We start from the raw sequence: 16,634 nt of genomic DNA, 5'->3' as shown, positions 1-16,634 counted from the left end.
CATCAGGTGGAGAGGAGAGAAAAAATTGCTTCCCCTGGAGCCTGTGCTTGCCAGCACTATCACAGAATTGAACAATCTATTGAGATCATCACCATTCTCTGGAGTGAGGGATCCCAGGGCAGGCATCACCAATCGTGTGGAGGAATGCCACCTCTGTAATTTTGCCGTAACCAGGACCCCACATCCTCAAACCACCCAAAATCCAACTGTGGACCGTTCCCGCTATCTTCAAATTAAGCCGTGAGAACATAGTGGCAGATCCCATCCACCCTACTGCCACACACCACCTTTTGGAAGCACTTTCGTTTCAACTTGGGCCCAAAAAAGGACAAGCCACTACTGGAATTGAGGTGACTCTGGGTACATAACCCCATTTACAATTATTGCAGCATTCTTCCTTTTTTTTTTGTGTATATTCATATTTTATGATAATTTTTTATAACAGCTCTTCAGCTGAATATGTGCACTTTTATTAATCCGAGTGTTTATTAACCCAATAAATAAGAATTTTTTAATGTATGCATAATTGAATACTTTCATCTAGCGCAACCCACCCATCTTGTGTATTTTTCTTGTAAGGGTGTGATGACCCTTTTTCAGGTTGCAGCTTGGCAAAGCACGCCCTATTGGCGCCTAATACAAGATACCTAGGTATCTACCTCACTTTTGTCCATCTAAGAAGGATTTTGTCAGAAAGAGTGAACTAGAATAAGGCCCATAGTTTGGTGAGCGAACATTATGACATTTTCAACATATGTATATAATCTGTTACTGCCATCCTGAGCATTGCAGTTCAATTACTTCTAGCATGTGCAGGACCTGCTGATTGTAAAGTGCATTGTACAGATGTTGAGACCTGGACAGCAGCGGGTATGTGGCAGGTGAGACCTGGCAGCCTGGTCAGTGGCAGCTTTGCGTGCTAGAAACACAAAACACAAAATCCCCAATTACCAGCCCTAGGAGAATCGAAACAAATGTATATGATATTGAGTGCTGATTGACACCTTATTCTAAACTGCAACTGATTCAAAAAAGGGGATTACCAAACCCTTTATAGTATACCACAAAAAAAAAGCAGAAGTGAAAAAGCGCTGCTTAGAATAATATAAAAATGTATTTTAAATAATAAACAATATTGGCCAATAATTCATAACAGACAAAACATTAAAATAACATTTCAATTACATGCAAAACACTGATTGCTGTGTTATCAAGTGTCTTAATGATGACCTGCATGTCTCCTTAGACTTGAGAACTTAGTTGTTAGTATTGCATGCAATAACTTATGGATTATCCTCTATCGATTTGGTTGGTATGTTAACCTTGGGGTATTTCCATTCTCAGTCCCCACTATTATATGCACATAGATAAAGATAGTATGATTAGGTCAATCCAGCAGTTATGAGTAGGAGTCCAGCTTCCAGTCCAAATTGGGTTTCTCAGGCCGCTGGTGCAGTCCTATAATGCGGCCCTTCCAAAAAATCCTCATTGGCCCAGCCAACACATGCTCCTCGTGAACTCTATGCATTTCTCCGCCTTCCGTGGATATCAGCAGCTTCCTCAGGAGGTATGAAGCCCTAGGATAACCTCTTTCATACGATAACACATGGGTCTGTGAAGTTATCCTGGATCTCATGTATTATTGTTTGAAATCGGTTGCTTTTACGGAAAAAAAGGGCAATATAACGACCATCTGGCAAAAATTGCAATATTAGGTTGGGGTTTTTTTCAGCCAAAAAATTACCGTGGATAACAGAATACCCCAGAGAGTATATGGGAGTAAAACAAACACTATCTGATGCAACATCCCAGTGCCAGTATTGTGGTTCATTTAAGTGTCATTCTTTCCCATAGTATGCACAGAAATGGGTCCTCACTGGTCATATACTGTATGGGCAGTATGCAAGAGCATTTCTGTGGAAACAGGAAGTTGTCTTACATTCATATATGCATATATGCTACCAAGCATATATGCTACATTAAAAAAATATTTTGGTGATGTAATATACTGTATAAAATTTAATTTTTGGTAAAATTACAAAACACTGCTGGTTACAAAAAGGTTCTCAAACAGCAAACATGCTAATACTAATAGTAATTGGAAATATATAGAATCTGTGGAAAGTGAAGCGACAAAAAACTTACAAATAGCATACATTTTATGATAAACTTTAGTTAATTGGAAACTGATTGTTCAACTAATTTACTTAACGGTGTTATGACTCACTGTGGTAGAAGCTTGAATCCTACGAACTTCCAGGAGGAGACCACCAAGGGAAACTTGTAACAAAATGGAACGGAGCACCGAGCTGGAGCTTTCCGATGTCTTCTGGGTAGCCGCTAGTGTACGTTTTGGCCTAAACCCACAGAACCCTCCAGCGAGCCTTCTCGCCTATAACAGCCCCTTTCCCATAAGACTAGAAGCGTCTACAGGTACTGATATGCCACCAGGACTTACGTCAACTGGAGGCAGTGTGAGCTTCACCTTCTACGACGCAGACGGCTACCGGTGAGGAACTGAGTACTGGGAAACTAATACTAAAGGCACAGAGGACTGGGTGCACGGGGTGGTGCTAACGACAGTGGGTGGACGGACCACAAAAGGATGATGCAAGTGAGTGGTACGACTAAGGGGAACCACAAAAATACAAGGAGAGAAAACGTTATATACAGAAGGGGTTAAAACCCCAGGAGAAACAAATAAGGCAAGGAGGGTGGATGTACAGGGAGACACGGCAGGTAATAGGTTTTAGCTAATAAGAAATGCCTGTGAAGAAGCACGGGTAACGAGACTCCACAAGGGGACCAGATATCACAACAGAGGAGCCAGGACCAATCTGAAACTAACTCTATATCCGGCGTCTGCCTGTAATCCTAATGAGGATTATAAAGGAGCAAGGTCCAATCACAGCCTGCGGGTCCTGTCCCTAAGATAAATTATCCCGCAGCTGTGTTTAAGTTTTTCCGCCCACCTGCGGCTGCCTGGCTTCCCCGTCGCCTAGGCAACCGCTGCGGCAGTGGGGAGTATGGAGCAGGGACGCGTCGCGGCTGCCTAGCGACGGCAGCTGGAAGTTCGGCCCCGGAAGTGTGCTGGCATCCCGGCTGGGGCGCACACTCCGGGACCCATCCGTCATGCAGGGCAGCAGGCGCCCAGGGTCCCAACAACCGGGATGTTATGAAGTCCAAATTCAGTGGATGTGCAGGACGCTGGCTGAACTTGGACATTTTTTTAAAGGTGCAATCACTTACAAGGTATGGTTTTGCCATGTAAATTATTGCCCCTTTAAGAAAAAGGTCAGAGTTCATCTGTTATCTTTCATAACCTCCTGCCTACAGACTCAATTTGACTGCGGATAAGAACCCTATGGCCCATCTAGTCTGCACTTTTTTCCCTAATGGCATCTTCAACCTTATTTTCTACTTTTTGCAAGGATATCCTTATGCCACACGGGCCCTTGAGGGCATGGGGAGACCACATTGCACACCCTGCACTTATTTCTTGAATACTTACCATCTCCCTAGTCCCATGTCAGCAGCAGCACAGCAAATATCAATAGGGAAATGGTGTGGTTGCCATTTTCCAGGAGACCTATGCATGTGCACTAGACTCCAAATGACCGTAGTGCTCAGCTTCAGAGTACTAGTACTAGCGCTGGATTAAGGCTTTAGGGTCCCAGGGAATTTAGGAATGGGAGGCCTGTAACCGGGGTGTGAATGCTGAATGCTTGCACATTGTGACCCAATTCATGTATCTAACAACACCCCCTTTGGTAACTAATATTGAATAATCACCTCCCAAAATTCCCACTTTATTACTCACCTTACAGCCCTCTCCCCTTCTTCAATAAACACCTGCCAGCAAACACAGCTCAGCGCCTTCTAAATATCCATCATTTTCCATGTGTCACATTTACTATGGCAGCAGGAGCCAGGAGAGCAGGGAGAGCCGGACCATAGACTGATTCGCTGGCGGCAGGTCCCAGGAAGACGCAGCAGGTAACAATAGCCCCACAACCCCACCCCACCCCCAGCACCCTCACCTTCTAAGCACCTCCCTGCCACCACGGGGGCTGCGGGGCTCCTTCTCTCCTTTAAGGCTCTATCCAAGGTCTGGCCATCTGAGGCTCCACTATTTCTAGGAATTGCACAAAGAGATAGACTACAACTTACAGCCATTCCTGCAGCTCTAAGCGATGTGTATCCACAGGGCCGCCACTAGTAATGTTGGGGCCCGGGACTACCTTCGCCCGGGCCCCCAGCGGGACCCCTCGCGCCCGCCGGCACCCCGCCTCCCCCCAATTACTATTACTTACCAGCTGTGGCGGTGGCGCAGCATCTTCTCCCTCCGGGACTCGGGGCTCTGTATCCTAAGTTCGGCACTCTGCAGGCTGCACTGTATATTGTGCGCGCCTGGCCGCTGGCGCCAGGTGGGGGGATTTGTGCGGGTGCGGGGGTGCCATGCCACTGTGGGCAGCTGCCCGGGCCCCTCCAGAGGCCAGGGCCCGGGACAGCTGTACCCCTGGCACCCCCCTGTCGGCGGCCCTGTGTATCCAAGTGGAAATAGCACCTATGATGTACTACAGTAGAGGCCTGGCTTTCATGGTATAATTGGTGTAATTGGTGACTTACAGTAGGCGTCCTGGCATACAGGTGAAATGCGTCAATCGCATAGAAGAGGGTGTACTAATATCTACAAGCTAAATCACCTTGTTATCTATCTGAGGTTAGACACCTCTTGCTTGATATTAGCTAAAGAGTTATCACTGGAAGGTCCAAGGATGGTGAGTAACCCATTTTACAAAAGGATCAAAATCCAAAGAACATACAGTACTAGCACATAATAACTTGGACATTATGGGTGAATGTCCAAGTTTACATAAAATCAAAAGCACACATTTACAGAACCAATCAGGGCTCAGCTCAGCCCTGATCCGATGTAGGCATCCCTTTCGGAAGGGTTTGGGGGTCTCCTCTTGTTTGGGGGTAAGGGATATGCATTTTTTTTATTTTTGAACCCTGGGCCCTCTACTGCACAGGCAAGGCATTGTTTGTACATTGGTTATGCCGTGGGACTACAAGTTCCTGCAGGCTCATTAATGCCCCGCATGCTGGGACTTGTGGTTTTCCAAGACTCAGCATGTGGGAGAGGCTTGCTGGGACCTGTAGTTTCACTGCACAAGCCAATGTATATTTTTACATTCTATTTTTTAACTTAAAAAGCATCAGCCCGCAGCCCACCGCCCAGGAGAGGTGTGGACAGCCCTAGAAGGGTTAAGCCTGGGGTAAAATACTTTTATTGGGGGCAACCCCACTCCCCCAGATACCCCTTCCAGGGCTGACCAGCCATGCTGATCATGTGTCAGCTAGGGGACTTTGTATAAAAAGTGTGGCATGACACCGCTGGCTGTTGGAGCCCGGTTCTGGATCCAAAACACAGGGAACCCCTAATCCTTTTTGTTCCCCGTATTTTTGGAACCTGGACCATGTGCTGGTTTCTTAAATATGGGGGAACCCCATCACTTTTTCCCATGTATTTGGGAAAGCAGAACCGCCTCGATGAGTTATGCTTGTTATGCCAAAAAAACACACATTCCCGTTTCTAAGCATGGCACCTTTACTAAAAATCGCACTTTCCCGTTACTAAAAAAAATTGGCAGAAATCACAAGTGATTTCTGACTTTGTTTAAAAGTTCACACCCTATTGCTTGTGCATTAAATACCTTGCAGAGAAATGAGTTTGTTACTGACACTTTAATATGAAAGAAATTGAACAATAAATGCATTTGCCTTTGTATGGACCTATTTTGTCTGGTACAATGCAATCATGATGCTATCAGCCAATAATTTCTCGATTAAACTTAAATTGGATTTTTACTTGAGCTGATAAGTACTGTTTGTAGCAGCCTTGAGCCATATATGTGTGTGTGATTATAGATTGACAAATGTAGTAAAACACTGCCATCTAGTGGACAACACTAAAGCATCAGTTAAGTATCATATTTTGTTTCGTTTATAGTTTTACATGATATACAGTAGGTCTTTTTATTAATAATGCAGAAACACTTTTACTAAATGTAATTCAAGTCTTAAGCATTTCCCAAACATTAATATCCAGAAATAATTAAGAAACAATTATAATAACTAGGGTTCAGTGGGTTTGGATCTCCGAGATCCGAGCCCCATTCATACTTCCCAATTCCCCTGGTGGCAATCGAGTCTGGCTGGTGTTTTCCCACAAGGCTCTGATCCGAGATCGAGGCAAAACGTCGTTATCCTGCTGTCAGTTTCTTGCAGGATGTTAAATCCTATATAAGACCCCACCGATTAGCACCATCTTCACTCCAGCATTGAAGAAGATTGAGGACTGACCTGTGGCTGGCTGTGGGTGGCTTGGGGTAGGTGCTGGGTGCTGTCTTGGAGTGTTGTATTAGGGTACAGTCTTGGGCTGCTGTCCTATGCTGTACAGGGTGCTGCTGTCCTCCTGGACTTACTTGTGCTGTGTGTAAGGGTGTTGTGCTGTGCTGTACAGGGTGCTGCTGTCCTACTGTGCTTTACTGGGGTGCTGTCCTGTGTGCTAAAAAACTAAAGGGGCACTGTCCTGTGTGTGCCGTAGAAACAATAATACAGGGTTGCTGTCCTGTGTGCTGTTGCTGTAAAGAGGGACTGCTCTGTGTGCTGAATAAATAAAGGGGCACTGTCCTGTGTGCTGCAAAAATAAAGGAGAAAAAAGCAGTGCTCCCCTGTGTGCTGAGTAAATAATGGGGTGCTGTCCTGTGCGCATCATAGAAATAATAATACAATGTTGCTGCCCTTTTTGTTGTTGCTGTAAAGGGGCTCCGACCTGTGTGCTGTAAAAATAAAGGAGCGTTGTCCTGTCCTGAAAAAGTAAAGTAGTGCTGCCCTGTGTGTTGAGAAAATAAAGGGGCGCTTTTCTGTGTTCACTGTAGAATTATTAATACAAGGTTGCTTTCCTGTGTGCTGTTGCTGTAAAGGGGCACTGACCTGTGTGCTGTAAAAAATCAAGGGGTGCTGCCCTGTGTGCTCTAAAATAAAGGGGTGCTGCCCAGGGCCATCTTAATAGCAGTGTGGGCCCCTGGGCAAAGCAATGCACTGGGGCCCTTACCCATGCTCCCCTCCTAGGGGTAGGGGGGGTGCTATCAGCAGCTTTGATGTCCCACGGGTGGCAGGGGGTCCTCTATCTTCCATTCAACATGTAGGAACTGGAGCAGTAACTTCTACTAATTACTCCTTTACTGCACAGGTGGTGGGATTGAGAACACTAACGTGTGGAAGGAGACACTGAGCTGAATGAAGGGTCCCTTGTAAATGACTTCCAGGGAGGTAGGGGGTGTTTTATACGCAGGGGAGGGTTGGATAATGGAGTGGGCTTAATATTCGTCATTTTCCGGTGGTAGGGCAGCTTGTTTGACTGCAGATATCGCCATTATCTGGAAATAGATTTCTTAGCCTTCAATAGTATAAAAACCTAGAGTCCCAACTTTCAGGAGTGCTGGGAATTTGGGGACCAGAGATCAGGAGCCAAAGCAATCCATTGACAAAAATCATAGACATGCGCACATTGAGTGTTAAGGGTGTACAAGTGTGCCCCACCCCCACACTTATTGCTGCTAGTAATACCAGCAATACCTTTTACCAAAGACTTTTGCTTTTTAGACCTGTATTCCATTAAAATAAGTGCCCATCATTCAATTATGTGTGTTTTGCATCATTAATTGTATTACACCATTGTCATATCACTATATATCTGTGTCATCCAGATATGATTTTGACTTTATTTGCATGTACTGTTACACAGAGTAATTAGAAGATTAAAACTGAAATAGGCAGGATATAATGGTGTGGATGACAGACGTTTTATATTGTAGTAAGTGCATGCCTGATTGGCGGTGTTAGACAGACCCAATGGCGGTGTTAGCAGCGGCGGAACTATAGCACCGCAGCCCCCGCCACCGCGGGGGGGGGCGCTGTGCATGTGGGGGCGCCGGGGGCTGCGGTGCTATAGTTAACCCCCCCCCCCCCAATCCCCCGCAGACTTACCTATCTCGCTGGTGCCCGCGGCTCCGTTCTTCTGCTGAGGACCACCACAAAATGGCTGCCCCCATATAGCACACAGTTCTCTGAAACTTTCTGCTGTATGGGGGTGGCCATTTTGTGGTGGTCCTCAGCAGAAGAACGGAGCCGCCGGGACCAGCGCGATAGGTAAGGCTGTGGGGGATTGGGGGGGGGGGTTTGCATGGGCGGCGGGGGTAGGGGTGCTTGGCGGGGCGGCAGGGGGGGGGCGCCCCCCCTAATGGCGGGGGGCGCCCAAAACGTAGCTCTGCCACTGAGTGTTAGACATGCCCAATATGTGGTGCTAGGCACACCGCTTTCACAGTGCACTCCTATGACAAAAATATAAAACAGTACACCAGACGTTTGGAGCTGGAGTAGGGAATGGTTGCTGGAAGGCTGATATCTCTGGTTCTGGGCATGATAGAGACAAGACCTGAAAAATATGACTGGGAATTGCAACTAACAGGTTGGATGTGGACTGCTGCTTTGAAGTTGGATATCTCCAGTTCCACAGGGCCGATTTTCAAAATTCTGGTATCCCTGGAAAAAGGGAATCCTCAGCTATCAGCCTAGGGCAAGTGCCCATTAAGCCCATATGAAAAGACGGCCCTGCCCTGTGTACTGAGTAAATAAAGGGGTGCTGTCCTGTGCTGTAAATGGGTTGCAGTCCTGTGCTGTTAGGCATGATGCTGTCCTGTGCTGTTAGGGGTGCTGTATATAAATCCAGCGGTGCCCTGTTCTGCCATATAAGGAAGAGGACACACAATTTAAAAATGAGGAACCACTTCCTAATGCTGAAGCTGCTGCCACTATCACATTGAAAATGCAATTCCATCAACATTGTTTGCTAAGGCCAATGTCCAATGTCATAGTGGGCATGTAAAATCCAAGAAGCTAAAATTAATAAGTAAAAAAATGTTTGAAACAATCTGATGAGAAATGTAAAATTGCCAATATGCCATTCAGGAAACAATGTGGCAAGGAAAGGATAAGATCAGTGGCATAACAATAGTGAGGCAGACCCCACGGCGGCTTGGAGGAGCCAGTACCGGCGTGGTCTATGGGGAGCGCCCAGTCCAAGAGCTGTGCACTTTCTTCCCTCCCTCCTCCCTCTCTTGTTCCCTCCCTCCTCCCTCTCTTGCACCATGCAGTGGCGTAACTACTGAGGGTGCAGGGGATCTGAGCTGTTTTCCGGGCCAGCGGCTTCCCCTGCACGCAGCCACAAGGCTAGCTGCTAATAACGTCTGCCAGCGCCGCTCCCCATTCTGTCCCAGAGGGAAAGGATAGAAACCTCCCTGGCTCCACATCTCTATCGTGCACAGAGCCGGAAGGCTGACCTGCTGTCTCAACACAAGAACTAGGGTCAGTCTCCGAGTCCCGCTGCCGCCTCCTGGTAAGCAGTGTTCCGGTGCCCTCTGACAGTCTGACTGCTCCTGGTACTCCGCAGAGTACCTCCACAGGCAGACCGGCATCTCATAACAGAGGTATTCTTCCTTTATATCTATACTATATGTATGTGGCCATGTTATGTGTTGGTGTATGTCAGTGTGCCCCTGGTGCTCATGCAATGTGTGCGTGAGTGTGTCAGTGTGCCCCTGGTGCCCATGCAATGTGTGTGTGACAGTGCGCCCCTGGTGTCCATGAAATGTGTAGGGGAGTGTGTCAGTGTGCCCCAGGTGCCCATGCAATGTGTTGGTTAGTGTGTCAGTGTGCCCTTGGTGCCCATGCAATGTATGTGTGTGTCAGTGTGTCCATGCAATGTGTGTCTTGGTGTGTGTCAGCGTGCCTCTGGTGCCCATGCAATATGTGTGTCTGTGTGTGTGTCCGTGTGCCCTTGGTGCTCATGCAATGTGTGGGTGAGTGTGTCAGTGTGCCCATGCAATGCGTGTTTGTGTACAGTATGTGTGTGTGTGTCAGTGTACCCCTGGTGCCCATGCAATGTGTGTGTATGTCAGTGTGCCCCTGGTACCCATGCAATATTTGTGTGTGTGTCAGTGTGCCCCTGGTGCCCATGCTATATTTGTGTGTGTGTGTCAGTGTGCCAACTTTTTTGGCAGAGGGGGGCAAAATTTCTAGTTACGCCACTGGATAAGGTTTGGCCTATGTTCACTACGTTCAGCTTCTCATGCAGATGGAAGTCCTCATCCCTCAAAATGAAGGTGACTAAAGCACAGGAAACAACTGCTGAAATTGACACTGGGGATTTCACTTTAGAAGTAAACCAGGATGGAGACACAGATGGAGACAGTTGTTGGCCGTGGGAGGAAAAAGCCCATTGTTCATGCCTGAGAAAAAGACCAAAAAATCCACCTCTTTGGTCTGGAATTAGTTCTACCTAAATCCAGACAAAAACTTTCTCACCATATGTAGTCTGGGGAAAGTGTAAGAAGTAGAGGTAAGGATACTAACCACCTAGGAACAGCCTCCATTATATGCTGCCTGCAGCACTTTTATCAAAAGTCATTGTCAAGTTCAGAAACTTTGGCTAAGAGAGTAAGCAGTCCAGTGACACCTAAATCGCTTATTCCTGTTGTATCCTACCGCCTACATTACACAGCCCCAACTCCCTCATTGTCAATTTCCTCCTCGATCAGGATCGGTAGTAGTCCTGCAGGCCATGTCACTGGCATGACTGACTCCTCTCCTAGATCTGGGATCCCTCTGGCGGATACTTGAGTGCTACACCTACTGCTGCCGGTGTGAGTTGACCGTAATCCCAGAGAGGAAGTTGGAAGACCATTTCAACTACTTTAAGCAATTTCAACAGTCTTTATTTTAAGCAATTTCAACAGTCCTTTGTGAGGAAGATGAAGTACGACAGAAATCATCCTCTTACAAAGTGGATTACTGAGGCCATGACAATAATGCTGGTGTTAGACATTTGGTGGGCATACTGTGTCCCCTGTACCAAATCCTTTCTAGATTCCACTTTACTTGGCAAGAAATTCCCAGACTGTATAGGGGCCCTAACAAAAGTGTTCTTAGTGATCTTATAGATGCTGTTGTACCAACTGTCCAACTACTGACATGTGGACAAGTGGAATAGGGCAAATTAAGGACTACATGACTGTGACAGCCCACTGTATTGCCTTATTGCCATTACTGTATTGCAGCAACAAAAGCAGCAGCACCAGTAGCAGCATCTCACAAACACTAACTTCCTAGGCAGGCTACGCTGTGTAACACCGGTTTATGTAAGAGGCACATCACTGAAAACCCCTTAAAGGAACTCAGGGACATAATTGCACAATGGCTTATCTCACTTGGACTCTCATGGGAATTTGTGATATCTGACAATGCCACCAATATTGTGCGGCCATTACATCTGGGAAAATTCCAATGTCCCATGTTTTGCTCACACAATTTCAGGCCACTTTCAACATTCAGCACCTGTGTGTCAAAGACTGGAGCACCAGCAAGCCCTCTTGAACCTGCCCTGCCATTTCCTGAAGCAAGAGATTGTAATGAGGTGAAATTCTACCCTCTATATACTTCAGGATGGAGGAGCAGCAAAAAGACATTCAAGCTTATACTGTACATTCACCAATGACATAGGCAAAGGAGGGGGAATGCACCCGACTCAAGTGCAATCGAGAATGATGTGTTATACAAAATTCTCCATCCCTTCAAACTTGCCAAACACGAAGTCAGTTCAGACACTGCCAGCTTCAGTCAGGTCATTCCCCTCATCAGGCAGAAGCAGTTGGAGAAAGTGAAGAAGAAACTAAAATGGAGCAATGCCCCTAAGTATTTGGGATTTGTGAATGGAGCCCTTCATTGTCTTTGCCATGATTCAAGTGTGATCAATCTGTTGAAATCAGAACACTGCATTTTGGCCACCTTGCTTGATCCTAGGTTTAAAGCCTACATTGTAGTTCTCTTTCCTGTGGACTCAAGTCTGCAGAGGTGGAAAGACCTGCTAATGAGAAAATTGTCAGCTCAAGCAGAACAGCACCTCCTTCATTTTCTCCTGCAACTTTGGCTGCCAGTAAAAAAATGCATTTTCATAGCAGAACTGCTGACTGTAATGCAGGGCAGTCTGGAGCAAGTTTGGACATCTGGTCCAGACTGAAGACGCTGCATACAATTACTGACATGTCTACTGTCACTGCATATGATGCTGTCACCATTGAAAGAAGGATTATATCGGTGACAGCATCCAAGAAGACATGTCAGACAGTCCATACCTATATTGGCAGGAAAAAAAGGCAATTTGGAGGCCCTTGCACAAACTGTCTTGGTACTTGTTTCCTAGCACGGCCACATATCTTATGGATCGTGTACCTTTAGTTAAGGTACACGATCCATAAGATGGACCCGATTTCCTTTGAAATCAGGTCCATTTGGCCGGCTAGGACAAAATATCGGGGGCATCGCGTCGGTCGGGACCGTTAACAATGGTCCCGACGCGACCGACGCGATGCCCGCGATTTCCCCATAGGCTTCAATGTTAAAAAATATTTTAACATTGAAATCGTGTCGGGAAAGGTAAAATATCGGGGGCATCGCGTCGGTCGGGACCATTAACATAGGTCCCGACGCGATGCCCCCGATTTTTACATAGGCTTCAATGTTAAAAGATTTTTTAACATTGAAATCCTGAAAAAATGTGAAAAATGTGAAATGGGCCAATATGACCCATTTCACATTTTAGATGTCCCCGTCGTCACCCCACGATAGACGCCAACCCGAAGCGTGGCGAGCGCAGCGAGCCCGCGAGGGGCGGCGGTGCGCGTCCTCCGACCTTTTCATTCCCCTACTATCCACGTCGGCGTGGAGTTGAGAATAGAATAGTGTGGCGAGCGCAGCGAGCCACCGAGCCCGAAGCGTGGCGAGCGCAGCGAGCCCCGCGAGGGGACGCGGATACCTTCACAGTTATACGCGTCCCCTCGCGGGCTTCACAGGTGTCCGTGGCGACGCGGACACCTGTGAAGTCCGCGAAGGGACGCGTTTACCTGTGAAGGTATCCGCGTCCGCTCGCCACGCTTCGGGCTCGGTGGCTCGCTGCGCTCGCCACACTATTCTATTCTCAACTCCACGCCGACGTGGATAGTAGGGGAATGAAAAGGTCGGAGGACGCGCACCGCCGCCCCTCGCGGGCTCGCTGCGCTCGCCACGCTTCGGGTTGGCGTCTATCGTGGGGTGGGGTGTACGCCGTGACATTTGGGGGGGTTGGGATTATTTTACATTGAATCCAATGTAAAATCGGGTCCCAGGGACCCGATTTACATTTAATAAAAAAAAAAAAAACGGGTCCAAAATCGGTCGGTCGCGACGATCGCATCGCATGCGACCAAATCGCATGCGATGCGATCGACCCGATTTTTCCGACACGACCACCCCGATGTAAATCGGTGTGGCCGTGCTAGTAAACAAGTACCACTGTCTTTATATTGCCTAAGTTGTCCCCCTCCAGTGTGTACTCCAAAAGAGTTTTTGGTGTTCTTGCCGCTTTCACCTCCGCAACATCACGCGCATCAGACCATTCTTCTCCACAGACATGACCAAAATTCTCATTCACTCTCTTGTCATCTCCCACCTTGACTACTGCAACATCCTTCTCTCTGGGCTACCTCTCGCCCACCTCGCCCCTCTCCAATCCATTCTTAACACTGCTGCTAGGCTCATCTTCCTCTCCCGCCTCCCCCTCTTCACTGGCTCCCAATTCCTTTCCAAGTTCTCTTTAAACTCCTCACCACCACCTACAAGGCTCTCTCCTCCTCCACCGCTCCTTACCTCTCTTCACTGATCTCTATCCACACTCTCTCCCGTCCTCTTCGCTCCGCCGATGACCGCTGCCTGACCTCTCACCTAATTACTTCCTCCCACTCCCGTGTCCAAGACTTCTCTTGCACTGCCCCTCTGCACTGGAACAACCTCCCGCCACCCATCAGGCTTTCTGATTCCCTTACCTCCTTCAAGCGCTCCCTAAAAACCCACTTCTTCCGACTAGCCTATCCCTCCTCCTCCTAACCTCTTTTGCTCCTCCTATCCTGCCTACCTTACCCCTCCATCCGTTCCTACTTATCCTATTGTTTTTCGTTCGTCCACCCACCTCCTTTTAGTCTGTTAACTCTTATGAGTAGGGCCCTCCTTCCTCACGTACTCACCCTACCTCTTTACCTCACCAGAGCTCCTGCCCTGTTCTTCCCTTCCTCTACTTCATCTTCAGTCTCCTCGACAATTTCGACACCTACTTCAGAACTGATGCTGATTTTTGTTCTACCAGCTATACCCCTATTTCTGCTGTATTTTATCAACAAACCCTGTATGTTGAAAAAGCCCTTTTGGTGGGCGAAACGCGTTAGTAGTTACCCCCCAGCGATTGGTGATATATTGCCCAGCAGCCTACAAACATCGGATGACCATTTCCAAAAAAAGCTATATTTTTTTTTTTGCAAAGTAGCTTGGTTTCCATTTTCTATGGCAGCACCATCTAGCCGTACAAAGCCGCAAGCTTGGAGTCTAGCCGGAGAATGCCAGCAGGAGTATTAATCCAGCATGGGTGAGAGACGCGCTGTATTATCGCTGACAGCGTGAGTGCGCAAAACATCAACCGCACCCACCCGCCTAACATCACAGCTAACTCCGTACGGCGGGACACTCCGGACTCGCAAGGTGAAGGACTGTGTGGAGGTATAGGTGAGATATTTATCCAACAACACACCACCCTCCATAGCATCTGCTCTTATATACAAACTGTCCTCCCACGAGCTATACTTCATCTATACAGACTCCCCGCTGTGTAGTGCCGTGGTCTGGCAACACTGTGGGTTCAGCACGGCTTACCCTTTCCTTACAAGGAACAATATCTTCTGGCAAATTTGCTATATATATCATCAACTACCCTGGAAAAATATCCAAAATTGGGAGGAAAATAGAAAGCCTATTTATATAAAAAGTCTTGTCTATACAGAAATTCATTGTATAAAGTTTTTATAATTATATATATATATATATATATATATATATATATATGCGCATAATAATTATCTTGAATTTTTAGTACATTATTGTGTCTTATTGTTTATAGGTGGCCATCTATTGAAATTTTCTATATTTGTCTAAATAAATTAGCTTTGATATTATACCGAGACAGTTTCCATCCAGTTATTTGATTCTGTGCATTCACTCATGGTGTGTATTCCTTTACGATATTACAAATAAATAGCGCAGCAATTCCCACTTTGGTGGCTACATTTTAAACCCTGTATGTTACCTTGTAATTTGTTTTTTGTTTGCTACATGTATGGCGCTGTGGACACTTTGTGATGCCTTGTAAATAAACATACTACTACTACTAGTGCAGCCGGGAACCTTGTCAGCGATCAGCATAGGAGGTTGCTTCCATAAAATGTGGAGAAAAGGATGTTAATCAAAATGAATGATATATTCCTCGAGGAAGAGCATGAATTGCCTCCAGAAATGACAGAGGGACCTATGAGTAAGAGGATGTTTGTACTGACGGGGCAATGAATCAGAGGATGAAGAGGACGCCTTGCCTCTGTAGAGCCAGTGTGTGCAAGGAGAGATAGACTACTTGCTTCTTTTTTTGTGGGGGCCCAAACAAACTAATCATTTCAGCCACAGTCATGTCGATGAAATTATTGGTTTGTTAAAGTGTACATGTCTTATTTATGCGACATAAGGGTGGGTGAGAGGGCCCAAAGACAATTACATTTTGCACCTCTATTTTTTGCATTATGTGCTCTTTGGGGCCATCCTGTCTGCCACTGCAGTGCCATGGGTTTGTGCCACCCACTTGTGTCACTTAGCTACCAGCTTGCCCTAAAAACAATATTGTGAACTGTAAGGTTTCAGAATAGATTGAAAATGAGTGGGAATTAATGTTATTAAGGTTACTATTACTGTAGGAACAGGAAAAAATTCTGTGATTTTGAGCTGTTTTTATAATTAAAAAAAAAATACAGATCCAAAACCAAAACCCGAAAGGGTGGTTTTGGCAAAAACCAATCCATATCCAAAACACGACGGAAGATCCAGATCCAAAACCAAAACACAAAAAGTGGTCGGTGCACATCATTAATAAATAAATACATAAATAATATAGCTAACACTCTCTAGCACAAGAATGCAAAGAGTTCCCAGTCTGCAGTGCCAGAAAATAGTCAGTCCAAATGATTTCACCCATTGGAAATGGAGTTTACTCAGGCATGGCTGTAGTGTAATACAATTGGATGTTGTATTTATTGGACTGGATAAAATAAAAAAACCTTAATTGCAAATCTTGCTAGTGAGCAAGTTTGGACAATTGTTTTAATTAAGATTGACAGTTCATGCTCCATTGCTTGGCTAACACTTATTTCGGTACTTATGTATTATCTGGGCTCCCATGTTAAATGCACCCTATTTTTTCATACCCCTACAATCCAACTACGCATGGAGTTGATTTTATATAGTGTGGCGAGCGCAGCGAGCCACCGCGCCCGAAGCGTGGCGAGCCCCGCGAGGGGACGCGGTCTCATAAGAAAAACGGGAGCCCAGATATTACATAAGTACCCTTATTTCTATTACATTAAGAGTAAATCATTATAGTATGA

The 16,634-nt window shown here is 46.4% G+C and overlaps 1 protein-coding gene across 3 annotated transcripts in view; it reads left to right on the top strand.

Annotated features, from left to right (window-relative positions):
- MMRN1 (multimerin 1) overlaps positions 1-16,634 on the top strand; it is an 89,657-nt gene that overhangs the window by 30,570 nt on the left and 42,453 nt on the right. Inside the window, exon 1 of one of the 3 annotated variants that reach the window (XM_083179109.1) lies at positions 6,377-6,395. The exons of the other annotated variants lie outside the window; for them this stretch is intronic. The gene's annotated coding sequence lies outside the window, so the exon portion shown is untranslated. Of the gene's footprint in view, positions 1-6,376; positions 6,396-16,634 lie in introns of those variants that run through there. 3 annotated transcript variants of the gene reach the window in all.

This window comes from Crinia signifera, chromosome 1, assembly GCF_055691185.1.
Source record: "Crinia signifera chromosome 1, ASM5569118v1, whole genome shotgun sequence".
NCBI classification, from domain to species: Eukaryota; Metazoa; Chordata; class Amphibia; order Anura; family Myobatrachidae; genus Crinia; species Crinia signifera.
Note: the sequence above shows the minus strand (reverse complement) of the source record. Positions and strands in the feature narration are given on the sequence as shown.